We start from the raw sequence: 17,482 nt of genomic DNA, 5'->3' as shown, positions 1-17,482 counted from the left end.
GCTTTGTTAGGGATTGTGTTAAATCTGTAGATTGTTTTAGGTAGTATGGACATTTTAACAACATTGGTTCTTCTAGTCCATGGCATGGAATGCCTTTTCATTTGCTGTGTCATCTTCAATTTCTTTCATCAATTGTTAATAGTTTTCGGAGTACTGGTCTTTCACCTCATTGGTAAAGTTTATTCCTATGTATTTTATTATTTTTGGTGCAATTGTAATGGGATTGTTTATTAATTTCTCTTTCTGCTATTTTTCATTATTAATGCATAGCAATGCAATCGCTTCTCGGCCTTTTGGCTAAGATCAAGTGTAATGCATAGCAATGCAACAGATTTCTGTATATTAATTTTGTATCCTGCAACTTTACTGAATTCATAATCAGCTTTAGCAGCGTTTTGTTGGAGTCTTTACAGTTTTCTACATAGTATCATGCCATCTACAAATAGTGAAAGTTTTTACTTCTTTACCAATTTGGGTGTCTTTTATTTCTTTTTCTTTTCTGATTGCTGTGGCCAAGACTTCCAGCACTGTGTTGAATAAAAGCGGTGAAAGTGGACATCTTTGTCTTGTTCCTGATCTTAAAGGAAAAGCTCTCAGCTTTTCACCATTGAGTATGATGTTAGCTGTGAGTTTTTAATATATGGCCTTCATTATGATGAGCTGTGCTCCTTCTAAACTTATTTTGTTCAGAGTTTTTATTATGAATGGGTGTTGTATTTTGTCAAATACTTTTTCTGCATCTATTAAGATGATCATATGGCTTTTATCCTTTCTCATCAATATGATGTAAGTTGCTTGATTTGTAAATATTGAACCACCCTCGCATCTTGGAGTAAATCCCACTTGATCGTGGTAAATTATTTTTTAATGTATTGCTGGATTTATTTTGCTAATATTTTTGTTGAGGATTTTTGTATCTATATTCATCAGAGATATGGGCCTATAGTTTTCTTTTTTTATAGTCTCTTTATCCAGTTTTGCTAGTAATTTTGGCTTCATAGAGTGAATTTGGAAGCTTTCTTTTCTCTTCTATTTTTTGGAATAGTTTGAGAAGAATAGGTATTAACTCTTTAAATGTTTGGTGGAATTCACCTGGATTTTTGTTTGTTGGGAGTATTTTTATTACTGATTCAATTTCATTACTAATAAATTTCAAATTTTGAAACATTGCTAATTCATTTCTTCCTGATTCCATTTTGGAAGGTTATATGTTTCTAAGAATTTATCAATTAGGTTCTTCTAGGTTGCCCAATTTTTTGACATAAAATTTTTTGTAATATTCTCTTATAATCCTCTGTATTTCTGTAGTGTCAGTTGTTATTCTCCCCCTTCATTTATAATTTTATTCATTTGAGTCCTCTCTCTTTCCTTCTTGATGAGTCTGGCAAAAGGTTTATCAATTTTATTTATGTTTTCAAAGAACCAGTTCCTAATTTCATTGATCTGTTCTATTGTTTTGGGGTTTTGTTTGTTTCTTTCTATTTCATTGATTCCTCCTCTACTCTCTATTATTTCCTTCCTTCTACTGGATTTGGGCTTTTTTTTTTTTTCCTTTTTCTTCTTTCTCTAGCTCCTTTAGGTATAATATTAGATTGTTTGCGTGAGACTTTTCTTGTTTCTTGAGATAGACCTGTATTGCTATAATCTTCCCTGTTGCATCCCTATTGCTGCATGCCAAAGATTTTGGACTATTGTGTTTTCATTTTCATTTGTCTCCATGTGTTTTTTTATTTCCTCTTTGATTTCATGGTTGACCCATTCATTGTTTAGTAGGCTGTTTTTTAACCTCCATGTGTTTGTATTTCCCCAGACTTTTTCTTGTAATTGATTTCTAGTTTCATACTGTTGTGGTTGGAAAAGATACATGATATGATTTCAATCTTTTTGAATTCATTGAGATTTGTTTTGTGATATAACGTGTGATCTATTCTGGAGAACGTTCCATGTGCACTTGAAAAGTATGTATATGCTACTGTTTTGGGATGGAATGTTCTGAATATATCTGTTAGGTCCATCTGGTCCAAAGTGTCATTCAAAACCACTGATTCCTTATTGATTTACTGTCAAGATGATCTATTAATTGACATAAATAAGGTGCTGAAGTTCCCCACTATTATTGTATTATTGTCAATGTCTTCCTTTAGTCTGTTAATAGTTGCTTTATATATTTAGGTGCTCCCATGTTTGGTGTATAAATATTTATAATTGTTGTATCTTCTTGTTGGATTGTTCCTTTTATTACTATGTGGTGTTCTTCTTTGTCTCTTATTATAGTCTTTGTTTTAACATCTACTTTGACTAACATAATAAGTATTGCTACTCTGGCTTTCCTTCCACTGCCATTTGCATGTAAATGTTTTTCTATCCCTTCACTTTTCATCTGCATGTGTCCTTAGGTCTGAAATGAGTATAGCCCAGGCACTTTTCAGACTGCTGCTTCTGTGCCATATCTCAGCTGGTTTATTTGTTTTCCTGGCTCTTTTAGGTCAGGGACTCAGTTTCCTATCAACCTCCTAAGCACACTGATTTTTAAAGTAACTGGAGTTAACCCCCCTGATTGCAGCAACTCTGAGAAGTTAAGCCTCACTGGTTTTCAAAGCCAAATGTTATGGAAATTCATCTTCCCACCACAGGTCCCCCATGCCTGGGGTGCCTGGTCTGCAGTCTGATCCTCTTGCTTGTAGTGTCCCTGTGTCTCTGTGCTTTGCGGTTAGTCTTGCCAGGAGTTTGGTTCCTGACTGTGTCTTTGCCTCTCTTACCCTTTTTTATGTGGCCTCCTTTCTACAATTAACGGTGGAAAGTCTGTTCTGCCAGTTTTAGGCTCATTTTCTGAGTCCGTTGTACTGATGTGGCTATTATCTTGGTGTGTCCTTGAGATGAGGGGAGCTTAGTATCCTCCCACTCTGCAATCTTCCCGGAAGTCTACAAGTGCTATTCTTAAAAATTTTAAAGATTACATTGTTTTGCTTTTCATTATACGCAAATATAATTTATGCTCATTGTATAAACTTAAAAAATAAAACAGCTAATGATCTCACAGTCACAGCCTTTAGGATGAACAAATATCTGTGTTCTATCAACCCAGAAAACTATAGATGTGTTTTTTTATTTCCTCTTTGATTTCATGGTTGACCCATTCATTGTTTAGTAGGCTGGTATTAGCAAAGCCATGCCACTAACTTCTTGCTTGGGTGGGTAGGCGGGGCAGGGAATAGTGGTGTGTATTCCAAGATAAGAATTCCTTTCACACATTAGCACTTCTCCACTGCCCTGTAAATGGTGTCTACTAGGAAACTGAGTTTATTCCATGTCACTGTGAGCTTCTCATCAATGATCATCTTAGTATTTGGAATCTGACACAATGAGCCTTAGCTGAATTTCACATTTGCCCAACAATTCAGGCTCGATCAGCTTTTGTGTCACCAGTTCTACTTCCACACAAGAGAGATAAAAACACTGAGTTATCATTCTAAGCATCTGGGGGATGAGGGTGAGAGTAGGGAATAATCTCACTGTGTGTGGATGACTTCTCACACATTTCCCTTAAGCTACCGCATCAGCTATTCAACTCAATCCTACTCTGCCTCGGCCGAGTTAATGTTGCATTAATTTTGATTCATGTGTCCTTTTGGTCATTTAGGCAGATTATTTGGATGAGAGTGAAAACAGTAATTGGAGAGCCCAGACACAAATATTTGATTTTCTAAGATTTTGTAATGTTTACAAAATCTGCCATCCAGTAGCAACACCCTGCGGTAATGCCTATTGGTTTCTAAATATACACTCTGATATGATAAATACCATGTCTACAAGGTTAATGTAAAGTAGGTATAAATGAAAATTGTTGCTGCTGTTAGAACACTGATGATGGAAATAAGAACTGCTAATGTAATAAGATGTCAGTCACGGTAAAAGGCTAATAAAACAAATCTTTTCATTTAAAATTGCCTAACAACAGAACCTATTTGTATTTATCTTCAGAATACCAACACACAGAGAATGGAAAATAATATACTGTTTTTAGAACTCAAAAATAAACAATTTAATTAATTATTCAGTATAATAGCTATAGAAAATAAAAATTTCATCCATCACCTATTGAATTCAGTAGTGGAAAAGTAAGACAGAAAAATATATTCAGGAGAAGAGCTGGTATACATTTCCAATGAAATGTGAAAGAAAGAAGTTTGGGAATGACCGAGTTGTCCTATAGTTCAGAATACAGCACTATTCGTTTGATTTATTGTCCTTTTTTAGTGAGGATCAGCTTCCACAAAATCCTTCCAAAACATATTGAGTCCAACCAATCCCCAGTGTCTTGCGGAAAGGCTAATCACTTCAATAAAGAGAGTTAGACTTCTTATTTGTAAAATGCACTAATAACGCTTGCCTCGTGGGATTATTGTTAGAAAATACTAACGAGTATAATTCATTCACAAAATCTTTGTTGATGGTCCTCTGTGTGCGTAGTTCTGTTCTCAGTCTGAAGTTATTGTGGTGAGCAAGACAGATAAGATGTCCTCTCTCTTCTAGAGAGGGTAAATTGGTGAAGAAAGCAGTTATTTGTATGTGAAAAAAAAAAAAAGTAGCCCTCCTCAAATAGTGTCTGTACAGCAGTAGTGGTTCAAAGTACCAGGGAGACCCATAAAGGGTTTTGGGGGTAGCTTAGACAGGGGTAACCACAGTGGAGATTAAAAAAAAGTCAATATATAGGGGATATATTTTAGATTAGAGTCCATGGACTCACTGATGGATTGGATGCTGGGGGTGAAATATGAAAAGTATTCCAACATGACTTCTAGGTTTTTGTCTTGATAATTAATGATATAATCATAATTCAATCTTATTTTAACCCAAGGATTTTATGTTATTTTATAGTTTTATGATATTTTATTATTTTAAAAGCATTGTCAGACCTATAGTAGCATTCAAATAATTTTGTAGTTAAACATGGCTGTTATAAGTTAGAAAGCCAGATAAACAGCATGCCTCCAATGTTAATGTGAAGTAGATAATTTTGTATGAAGCCCTAAAACTGGGAAATTTGTAAAAATCATCTAATTTAATTTTTATAACACCCCTATGATATATAAATTAATAACCCCATTATGAAGATGAATAAACTGAGCTTCAGATAAGTTAATTCACTTATTCAGACTTACACAGCCAGTTAGCGATATCAGGATTCTCTTCTGGGTCACTTTAATGTTAGTTCTGCATGTAAAGGCTGCCTTTAGGCAACAAGCTGGAGCAATGGAAACCTGACCAAGGTAAAAGGGCCCATAATGACCGCTGAGCTGAATGCAAATAGACTCATTAGATGACCCACCTCAAAATATAAGCCCTAGCTGACAAATGGGCTACTTACAACCCGGCACAGGTACCAAAAAAGGAAAATTTCATATGTTCCTAACCCACCCCCACTTCCCCCACTTAGCTACAGCCCCCCACCACTGCTTCCTGGCAGACAGTCTATCCTTTGCTGCTCTGCCTGCTGTCTCTCGCAGTGTATTCGATAAACTTCTATCTCCTTTGTTCTGCTTGGGTGAATTCTTACATGGCTGGTGCTGCCAGCATCCACCGGATCTGGTCACCCCACACCGCATTCTTTCCACACAAACACCTACAAATCCTTAAGAGCTTCCTCAAATTCCACAATGGCATTACCTCTTTCTCTGAGCTAATATAACCTATCTTCAGAGCTTCCTGAAACAATGGGGCATCCATCAGATGGGTTCATCCAGATACAAGTGTGAAGGGCAGAGGCAAGGTGAAGATGTGGGCTTGGAGTAAAAGTGGGCACAGGACAAAGAGACAGAAAGATGCTGAGAACCTGGGGAGGAGAATCTGGGGAGAACAAGAGCAAAAGGGTCATGTTGTTCCAGTAGGAAACCAGAGCAGAGGCAACTGCTGCTTTTTCTATGCCAGGTCAGCCCTGTTTCAATAAATTCAGTAAACAAAAACCTTGGGGTCAAATATCTGAACAGAGATTGTGCAAATATTCCTAATGTGCCTTTTGTTTAGAAAATTTGGCTAACCCTTCCATTTAAGAGGACCTGAGATCTACTGAGATCTAAGATCCACATCAGAGAAAGCCCTGTTGTTGGCTTTGCATGGCTTCTGTTGAATAATGCTGCTTACTGGTCTGTTTCTCCTAGGTCATTCACACCCAAATGATGCCTCCTCTCTCCTGGCTCAGATTACATTTCCTATTAGCTTAAGAAAAAGCAGAAGCTTGGACACTTTTAAGCTATTGGAGACATTAACAAAGAACAGCCTATTTGCTTGTTATTTCTATTAAAAAACAAAGCAAAACAAAACTGCAGTGTAGACAGCCAATGTTACCTTGGTGATTTCCTTCCCTCTGTTCTGAGCTGAAATTGTGCAAAGCCAGTATGAGCATCTGAGACATTCAAGGGAGGAAACAATTTAGAGAGTGAAGCTATTACAGAGCAGGGAAAGGGATGGGTCCTTCTCTAGGCCCAGTACTAACCACATTAAAATATGTGCAAGAAAATTATATGCAAGCATTTTAATCTAAGGCAACTGAGCTGGTGCACATTTTTATAACTAAAAGGAGGGGGGAAATGAGCTCACTGAGGAAGGTGGGGAGTGTGGCCTCACTCTTGCCTTCCCACTCAGTCCCTTTACATTCCACAGCATCCTGCAGTGATCATTTTTCTCCTCCGTGAAAATAATGATTCTTTAAAGGGCCAGAAGGCGCAGCTGATTACAAGTGAAGCTGACTCAGACTGATGGAGGGAAAGGAAAAGTAAATGCAATTTCATTTCAGGTTTCTGAAAGCTATTTACATATGAGGGCAAAAGACACTGTAGAAATCATGAGGAACACAGTATGCAATGTCGCCAAATAGATGATTAAGATGGAATGAGATCACTTAGTGACACTGACTGACTATTCGGCGCAACTCAAGGAGCCAGCCCAGAAAAATGGAGACGCTGCCAGAGGTGCTTCCTTTCCTCTCCTCTTGGTAGGTTAATCTAAGCGCCATGTCGGGGAGGTACCACCTATCTTTAAATGTTGCTAGGCCCCAGCTTTGAAGTTTGCTAATGCAAGTTTGATTTGGAGACTCTGCACTGGGCCTGGAAAGCATGAGCCTCGGGATTGCAGAAACCCAGTGTGACCAAGCAGAGTACCTACCGAGTGCTTTGTTTCTAATACGCTCTGTGAGTGAACTGCCTGTTACACCTGAGAGGTAGGGGAGCTGCTGCGTGCCTGACTTCTCTGTGAGGATGTGAGAGCTCTAAGTTCCAAAAGATTTTATCTACCCAGTACGGGCCACCAGCCCACTTCCTCCTACTGTTATTTATTATTGTATTTTCTCAACTCGAAGATGCAGGGTTTGGTTTGGTTTGGTTTAGTTTTCCAACTTAAAATCCCTGAAACTGAAATGGGTCTTACAATTGATACAGTAGTGTTTTGTTCCTACTCCCTTTCTCTAAATAGAGGGGAGTGAACAAATATGGTATCAAGGCCCATAAAACTGAAACTCAGCCTCCAGCCGGTAAGGCTACAGGGACCGGAGGTTGATAGAAACAAGTAGGAAGATCAGTGCTCAGGCCTGAGTATCTAAGACAGGTAGAAGCCAGGGAGGTGGGGGGCCTGCGGAGTCGCCTGTGACCAGATGGTAATTGTCTTCAGATAAGGTCACCAAGCTCACATTTGTCCTTGGGCTTTTGTGTTCACTTTGTTTTGGTTTTGTCTTTCCCATCATAGCTGCACTTAGAGGGAAAGGGTCTTTGAGCACTTTTCCGGTTACCTTTTAAATAGATGTCCCTTGATGTCTAAAATGCACCTTTTTCCCTAGCTCTTCAGAGCACCTGAAACACTGGGGTTCTGCCATCCCCCAAAGTAGCCCAACATCCACATGCCCTCATCCCCATCTTTTCCAGAACATTCCCTGTCCTTCACTCCTTCCCTCAGGGCTCTGATGAGTAACCAAAACGACTTCCGAGAAACAAAGTTAGGCAAAGATACTAATGGATAATATTACTCCTCCTTCTTGGGTGTTGCACTTGAATGGGGTCTGGAGGAAACACAATATCTTAATTCAAAAACGTGACTTTGAATTGAGGAATTTTCAAGACACCAGGAAGGATATATTAGGGCAAGAGAGCTTTTAAGTCTCCATCAAATCCCATTATATAGGCATCCACATGCTCCGTCAGAGACCAAAGATTCTGGGCAGCAAGAAATGTCAAATGTAAATGTAAAAATCTACCTCTTTGCTCCTGGTATTTTCATCACAGCTTTGGTGATCCTGAGAGAGAGAAAGAGAGAAAAAAAAGAAAGAAACCAGTTAGTTTTTCCTTTGTAAATTGCTTACCAATTAGCTTTTAATGAACACTTGATTCTTTCATGATGACACAGACTAAGGGTATTTACTCGATCTAATTTCTCCTCAGCTTAATGGGAGCATTTGACTAGTCCCTGCAACAAATTCATCAAAACAAACATTTATTCTGCTACCAGTTGAGAGCTGCTCTGCCAGCCATTGGGAGAGATTAAAAATATATGAGACATGGTCTCTGCTCTCTAGGCACTTAATATCTAGCTGCAGGGACAAGTTTATAAGAGCTCAATAACAGATTCAACACAATGATACGTGTAATGGCACAAAGCAGAAATGCATTACTAAATTCAGCGCCGGGGTATTTAAGAGAGAAACAGTGTGAATAAAAAGTCCTTCTTGGAGGAGCTGAATCTAAAGGGTGGTATTATGAACAACACCTCTTATCTCTATTCACCTAGCATCCTTATGCCCTTTGGAGAAATTTCCTTGCCCTATTTCCTGTGGTCCTACAGGCTATCAAATAGAAGTCTGCACAGTATGGCACCTGCCCCAGGTTACACGGTTTAGGATTATTCACCCTTCTGGCAACAAGACTTGGTCCAAATGAGTACTTGGGGATTTCAGACTCACACACACTGGGAAGGAGAAGTCCTTCTCTACTGGGATGTGTACATAAAAGGGAATGAATACAGGGTTGTTAAAGGCCACGTTATGTCTCATGGAGAGAGCCTTCTTACAGAACGAAGACAAAAATCAGGAGAAAGTCAAAATGAAAGAAGAAACAGGCATATTCGTGACATCTTTTGAGCACTTCAATGTAGCAGGCCTAAAGGTCCACCACTTAGTTTTACAAGCTAATAAATTCCCTTTGTATCTTATTTATCAAATACACCCCTTACCTTTCCTGGAACTCAAGTTTCACGTTAGTCTTCTTAACCCCAAAGAGCCACTAATGCTCTGTTCATTTTTTTCCCTATTTTTTAAAAAATCTATTTGTGCTTAATTTTAAAGAGTTTCTACTGCTATGTATTCAAATTCACTGATGTTTATTTTTGCAGTGTCTAATTGGCTCTTAATCCCATCCTGTGATTTTTCTCATTTTAGATACTGTGTTTTTCATATCTGAAAGTTCTATTTTGTTCTTTTTTTGTATCTATCTTTCGTTTTTCATCTCAACATGTTCATTTTTTCCCCTACACCTTAAGCATATAGAACATATTACAATAGCTATTTTAAGGCCTTTGTCTGCTAATAACATTATCTCTGCCATTTTTGGGTCTGTTGACTTTTTTCCTTCTGGCTATGAGTCATATTTTCCTGTTACTTTGCTTTTGTGGTAATTTTTGAGTGAATGCTGGTTATTGCAAATTTTATACTGTTGGATTTTTTTCTGGTATGCAGTTAATTTACCTGAGATCAACCTGATTCTTTGAACACTTGCTTTTAAGCTTGGTTAGGGCAGGTCTAGAGCAACCTTTAGTCTAGGGTAAGTTTAGCACATTTACTGAGGCAACATCTCCTTGAACACTCTACCTGATACCTGTGTATTAGGGATCCTACGTGAACTCTGAAGGTTATTCTCCTACTTTCTCTCCCCAGCCTCACGGAGCTTCAAGCTCCACACGCACAAGGTGATATTCAGCCCAAGATTCCAGAAGATCTGATTTCCAGAGCTCTCTCTACTTCCCACTCTGCCTTTCCCCCTCTGTTTCTGCATCTCTCTCCTCTCTGGTATTCCTCTCAAATTTTAGCTGCGTGAATTCTGATGTCTGTCTCCACAACTCAGTATGAAATTTGGCCTCCGTTTGTATTGCCCTCCTTGCACTACATCTCAAAAGTGTCTCCTAAATGGAATCATTATAGGGCTTGTCTCATTTACTTCCCTTCTGACAGGATCGCATTGCCTGTTGTTCAATATCTGAAAGTAGTTATTTTCTGTCTTTTGTTTGGTTGTGTAGTTCTTATGGTAGAAGGACAAACCCCACTGTATCAGTTAATCCTTTATGGATAGAAGAAGCCCCAAACTTTAATTTTTTTAATCTACTCCTTACCAAACTTTCCTCTCAGGAAAACAGTCTATAATTTTTACTTAAGAAAAAAATTAAGAGTGTCTAATTTAACAAATTTATACCCATCCTGCCCAGTTCCTAATTACTACACTACCTCTCTACTTCTCTACCTGAACTGATCTCAGGAGCCACAAGTTATGAGACATGATTTCATCTGTCAAATGGAAATAATAAGAAGTACTAATAAGTTTGTGACGAGGAACAAATGAGATAAATGACATAAAGCGGGGTGTGTAATGTTTGTTCTGCAAATGGCAACTCTTAGCATCACTGAATGAATCACAGGAAATGGAAACACTGATTTCGTGGAGCAGAAGCCAATGTTAGTGGCCCCATTTTTCTAAAAATAAACACAAACAATAACACACAAACACATTTTCAGTTATGACTTCATCTGGTGCCAACTTTCTGTCCAATAGGCCTTGTTACTTTTGTTATAAAAGTTTCTCAAGAGTTCAAAAGTTCACTGAAAATGTATTTCATTCAATATTGTTATGTTCTGTAAGTCAGGTTTTCAAATAACTAAATACGAACTAAAACTAAAATAAAACTAAATATGAACTGCATAACTGTCATTGAAAAGTGATACCAAAAAAGCAACCAGTTCTGGTTTTCTGAGTCCTAGAGCTTTAGTATCTTGAAGTGAGAGCGTGGAAGGAGGGAATGGCTAGACTGGCCTCGAGCTTGAAAGATAAATGACATAATTGGCATTTTTACTAAATCCTGGAAACAGAAGAACAAAGCTTAGCATCTGCTTTTCATAAACATTAAAATGCATTATTGTCTATGGAAGAATTTGTTCTAGATTTTGTTTTCAAGATATCATTGATTTCATTTTAATATGGCACGCCATCAGCTCTTTGCATGGGTAGATCACAGTTATGCCTCCCTTGGGAAATGAAGGTCTCTTAAATATTTAGGCTTTCTTACTCCTTTACAAAACATTTACTAAGTATCTGCCTATTCCAGGGACTGTACCAGATTCTGTAACGTGCTAGATTGGACATATTCTCATCTTATCTCTTGTAACATGTGTAATTATCACCATTTTATAGGTGAGGAAACTGGAGGCAAGACCGAAACTACGACTTGTGTCCAATCACACAGCTATTTGGTGGCACTTCTAGAAAACAAGTAAGACTGAGCTGTTACCCTCAAGGAACTCTCTCTGCCTATAGTTTTAAAAATATCTCTTAAAGAGTAAGGAATGGCTGAGTCTCAAAAAGACCCTACAAACACTGACTAGAGTAGGTAGTCTCCCTACTGTGAGAGGCTGCGCCTGGAAGGACAACACCTCTAGCTCCCGGTAGACCCATATCAGTGAGTTCAGTCAGCTTCTGATCCCAAGAAGACAACCTCGGGGCTACAATGTTGTTTCTTTCGGAAGCCTTCTGAAGTGTTGCCTAATATCTGAGGAATTAAAACATTCTTTAAAGAAAGGGTGCAATTGAGGCATTTCATTTCCTATTTTGCCTTCATCTATTTGTTTAGTAGTTCTCCATAGAGATTTGAACAAAAAATTTACTACAGGGTTTTTCCCTACAAGACGACACCCTTTGTTCTTCCAGATGCTGAAACATTTCTGTTTGCTTTTCCAGTTGATTTTGAAGAATTATGATGCAAATGTGTGACTGGCAGATATTCTGTATTCTCCTCTAGCTCTTTCTTATGCTCTGAGAGAAAGAAGGCTGTGCTCCTGATTTTGGGTTCCCTGCTGCTCCCAGCAGGTGTGGATTTGCCCCTGCCAGAGACAGAGCTGATGTGTGGCTTGAGTTCCTCCTGGACACATATATAGTCTGCCTTCAGCTGGAGTGCTGTGAATTTACGGTGTGCTGTAGGGCCAGCTTTTCTAATTGCAGGTTTAAATTTGATTTTATTAGGGTTCTCTCTCTCTCTCCCTCTCTTTCTGTGTGTGTCTGTCTCTTTCTGTCTTGATTTAGTTAAGGAGTAAACTCTTTTTGGTATAACTTGACATCTCAGTTTCTGGAACATCCAGAGAGCCTGAAGTAATAGGTCAAAAGCAACCAGGTGCTGGTGCCTTCAGGGCCCCCTGAGAAGAGCCAGCAGGGAAGCAGGGAACCCAGAAACAGCCCTAACCTGGAATTATCCTCTAGAATTGCCATTGGATCACCTGAAGTGTACTGGAGTGAGAAGACACCATTATGCAGTTCCAGTCTACATAGACTAATAGAAGTGAGAAACACTTGCTGGGGGCAAATCTGTGACCTAAACCACTCAAGGTAGAAACACACAATGATTTTGTCTTTCTTCCCTATTGTAGAAGGTTGATAGATACATTTTTTACAAACTAAGCACACTTTTTTTTCCCTCATTTTTTATAACTCATGATTCTGCCTGTGCCCTGAGAAATTATGTCACTGATACCCTCATCAACACCTTGGACTAACTTATCCCACAGACAGACATCATCTCTGTTTTATGTGAGGGAATGAAGGCTGTGCTACGTTAAGGAAATAGCTGGCTGCTTTTGTGTTGTTTTGGGTTTTTTTTCCATAAGTAGATGTGAAATAACAGAAAATACATATACAGATCTCTGCCCCATGTTCCTGACACAGAGCTCCTAAAACCTTTGTAATTTCCTGAGTAATAGCAACATCAGATATAGAACTCTTAACTCCTTTGGAATTTCCTGGGTAATAGGAACATCTTTTGTTCTAGTGAGGTGGCTCTTGGTGGACTCCTGGATGGGGATTGGTCACCGGAAAAACCAAGCCATGAATAGAAGTTAGGGGCTTTTAGCACCACCTCCCATTCTCCTGAGAGGGAGAGAAGGGCTGGAAATAATCAACCATGCCTACAAAATGAAGCCTCTATAAAAATCCCAAAAGTATGATGCGCAGAGAGCTTCTAGGTGTATCTAAATGGCAGGAGGGTGGTGCACACCAACTCCAGGCAGACAGAAGTTCCTGCCTGTGGGACACTTCCAGACCTTATCCTATGTGTCTCTTCATCTGAATATTCATCTGTATACTTTATCATGTCCTTCATTACAAAATAAAAATAAACTGGTAACACAAGTGTTTCCCTGGGTTCCGTAAACTGTTAGAGCAAATGGTAGATTCCAAGGAGAGCGTCATGAAAATCTCCAATTTGTAACCGAATTGGACAGGAAGTTGTGGGTAACCTGGAGACATACTACTTGCAACTGGTGTCTAAAGTGGGTGCAGTCTTGTGGGAGTGAGTCCTTAACTTACAGGGTCTGCACTAACTCTAGGCAGGCAGTGTCAGAATTGCGTAATGTGGAAGACCACACATCTGGTGACAGCAGTGTTTGAGAAGTATAGGAATGTAGTAGCGGAGAGCAAAGGAAAAGAAAAATCAGAGTTTTTTCCTAGACAGTGGAAAATTAGTGCCTTCCCTGAATACCACTGAAAGAACATAAATATTCCTCATAGCTCTTTGGGGGCTCCTTTTCAGTCTCTTTTGCTGGCTCTCCCCATCTCCCTGACCTCTGAAAGCTGGGGCACTCCAGGGCTTGGTCCCTGGCCTCATTTTCTGCTCTGTGCATGCTCACTGCTTCGTTGACCTGATCCATTCGCAGGGCTCTAAAGTTCACTTAAGCAATGATGTCTCCCAGATTTATATCTTTAATACTAACCCTTTCCTGAACTTCAGACTTAAATGTCCAATTTCTTACTTCCCATCTCTACTTGGATGTCTAATTAACACGCAAATCCTAACATGTACAAAGCTGAGTTCCTGACATTTCCACCAAATCTTGCCCTTCTTGTGGTTTTCCTCATTTCAGTAAAAGCCATAGGCACGCTTCCAGTTGCTTAGGTCAAAAGCCTTGGTGTAAATCTTGACTACCATCTTTCTCTTTCATTACTTATGGTATAAGTTTTCAACAAATCCTGAGAACTCTACCTTTATCTAGAACCTGAGCATTTCTCACCAGCTCCACTATCGCCATCCTGGTCAAGCACAATCATCTCTCACCTGGATGACCACACCGCCTTATTGCTGATCTCTTTTCATCCTTGTATATGTTTAGTTTATCCAAAACACAGCAGTGAGAGCAATCTTATTAAAATCTCAGTTAAATCACATCACTCCTATGTTGAAAACCCTCCAATGGGTTCTTATCTCATGCAGAGTAAAATCCAAAGCCTCTGCTATGAGTTACAAGGTCCTACTGCATCTGTCCCCCTTTTGCCCCACTGTACTTCTGACTTAGTATGCTGCTATTGTCTCCCTCTCTCTGTTCCAGTCTATTGGCCCGGCCTCCTCACTAGTATGACGTCAGGGCCTTCGCACTTGTTCTCTTTGCCTGCAGTGTTCTTTCCTCATCTGCCATCATGGCTCTCTCTCTTCCTTGTTTCAAGTCTTTACAACCCATAACCCCAATCTAATTATAAGAAAAACAATAGACAGACCCAAACCATGGAGCATTCTGTAAAATACCTGGCTAGTATTCTTCAAAAGTGTCATGAAAGAGAAGGAAAGACAGAGAAATTATCACAGTTTGGAGGAGACAACTAATATGTAATGTGGTTCCCTGGTTTGGAATCAGGAAAGAAAAATGACTAAGTGTTCAGTGGAAAAACTGATGAAATCAAAATAAAATGTATACTTCAGTTGATAGTATTGTGCCAATGTTAATTTCTTAATGTTAGTAAGCTTACCACGCTTGTAGAAGATGTGCATATATCAGGAGAAGCTGGATAAATGGTATACAGAAACTATCTGTACTAGTTTAGCGTCTTTCTTTAAATCTAAAATTATTTCAATATAAAAAGTATTTAAAAATTAAAATATTGCAAAAAGAAAAAAAAGAGTGCATTAAGCACTGGCAGGAAGGGAAGACTATATAGAATCATTCCAAATGCACTTATTAAGTTCCTACAATGTACTGAGTATTGTTGAAAAGGCTGGTGATACAATATCAAATAAAATTTTATCTCTACACTTAAGGGCCTGGCTTGTGGTCTGGTAGAGAGATGTATACTCTATGTTACAGCTACTATGATTGGCATCCAGACAAGAAAAAGCAGAAGCACAAAGAAGAGAGTTCAATTGTAAGGGCATGCTGGATCAAAGGAGAGCCAGTGTGAGAAAAGGCTTGTTAGAGAAGGTGATTCTTGAGCTGAATTATAAGAGAAGAGTGTTTATCCCCTGGGAAGGTACACAGATGGGGAAAGGGTTTGGAAAAGCCTGGAGTTCAGCCCTGAAGCCCAGAGTTAAGCAATATGAATTCACCCAGGGTATATGAAAGTGAGTACAGAATATCTCTGACATAACAATGTCCTCACAAAGCTACACTGATTTCCCAAAACATACCTTGCCCATTGTTTGCTGCTAACTTTTAAGTTGATTCTTTACTCTTTATTAATTTGGGGAAATACACCAATAAACTTGGATCTCACCTTTAAAGAGAGACGTATCTCTGAAAGAATTCATGACCCTTAAACTGTAAAGTGTTCCACTAACAATTTAAAACTAGCTCATTATTTAAAAACTTGTTGTGTTTAGATGATATTGAATTTTATTAAATAAATTTACCAAGGGCAGTTTAGGAATACTTACAATGTCAAGGAAAGAATCGGTATATCCTCTTGAGTGGCGTTTTTGAATGTGTGGAGTAAGTACTGATTCCCCTGCTTTGGAGTCCTTGCAGCTGCTGAGGTCTGGTTTGGAAATTATTTATAAATCTCAGTAGGAGGAAGACAACATTTTTACCAACTGAGTTGTTTAATTCCATTCATTGTTTTTGGTTGTTATGGAATGCCAACTATAATGTTGGTAAAATATCGAGAAGCCAGTCCACGTGTTTGGAAGTACATCAGAGGATATATAAGAAAGACTTCATCTCCATTCATCTATCCATCCACCCATTTAGCAATATTTATTGAGTACCTACCATATACCTAACCTTGTGCTACAGATACAACAGTATACAAAAGAGACTTGATCCTTCCCCTCAACAACCAACCTCAAGAGAATAGGCAATTATATCCAGAGTGACAAGAACTTGGAGAGGGGCATGCAGGGGCGTTGAGTTGACCCCAAGCTGGTATGAGGCACGTCAGGCAAGCTGTAGCCTCTAACAGGAAAGGCTGGCCTCAAGGTGAGTAGGTGCTTTCTGGATCTGGATAAGAACAGTGGAAGGAAGGGAAAACATTTGTACCAAGTAACAGAAGAGCCCTTCCTCCCCTGCTGCCTCATGGATATGAAGAACCCTGACAGTGTGTGCACAAAAGTCTCTTAATGGCATCAGAACTCCCTGCTTTATTAGGCTGGAGCCAGTGGGGCACTGAAGAACAATTCTAGTGACAAGAATGAAAGGTTACAGGAAATTCTATTTCTATTGCTTGGTGACTTATTTGCTTTCTTTTTTCCTCCTAATCTTTGAGTCATCTGGTTTCTGATTATTGCCAAGGACATGGGAAGGTCTTAACCTGTGCCTGTGTGTATTCCTCCACCCTACATTATTTTATTTCTTTAGTCTCTGTCTCAAGTGATGCAATGATGTTTATAATTGATCAAGAAAGAAAAACTAGCCCCTGCCAAACTGTAGTATTCTGCATGACTATTCCAAATTACACATCTTTCCATCCCTGGACTTTAGCCCTGATATTTTACTGCAGATTGACCCCAACTAGAAATGGGCTTCAAATCATTTTGTATTGGCCTCCCAGTTCTACAAGTCTTCCAAGGAATTAGTTGCAGTTCAATACCTATCAACTGCTACCCCACTCTAAAATAATTTATCCTCCCCCATACGGGCTCCAATGGACACTGTCTTTCTCTTTGACTAGGTGAGTTCTGAAATCCAATCTAATGCAGCCCTTGATGCATTTAGAAAGACAAAACAGAATTGAGAGACAGGTCACCCAGCGAGTTTAAGCCCCTAATTAGTAGAAATGGCTTATAAATACACCAATGATTTATTATATTTGTTTAGCAGTGGTATACCTAGCATATTATTTACTATAGATTTTTGGGGTATAATCAGCATACAATAAACTGCACATATTTAAAGTGGATAATTTGATAAGCTTTGACATACATACACCATCGCATAGTTAAGATAATGAACATATCCATCAGCCCAAGTTCCATTATTTCCCTTTGTTTC

The sequence above is a fragment of the Ursus maritimus genome, unplaced genomic scaffold (genome assembly GCF_017311325.1).
Source record: "Ursus maritimus isolate PB19 unplaced genomic scaffold, ASM1731132v1 scaffold_10, whole genome shotgun sequence".
NCBI classification, from domain to species: domain Eukaryota; kingdom Metazoa; phylum Chordata; class Mammalia; order Carnivora; family Ursidae; genus Ursus; species Ursus maritimus.
The sequence above is the reverse complement of the archived record's forward strand: the minus strand, read 5'-3'. Positions refer to the sequence as shown.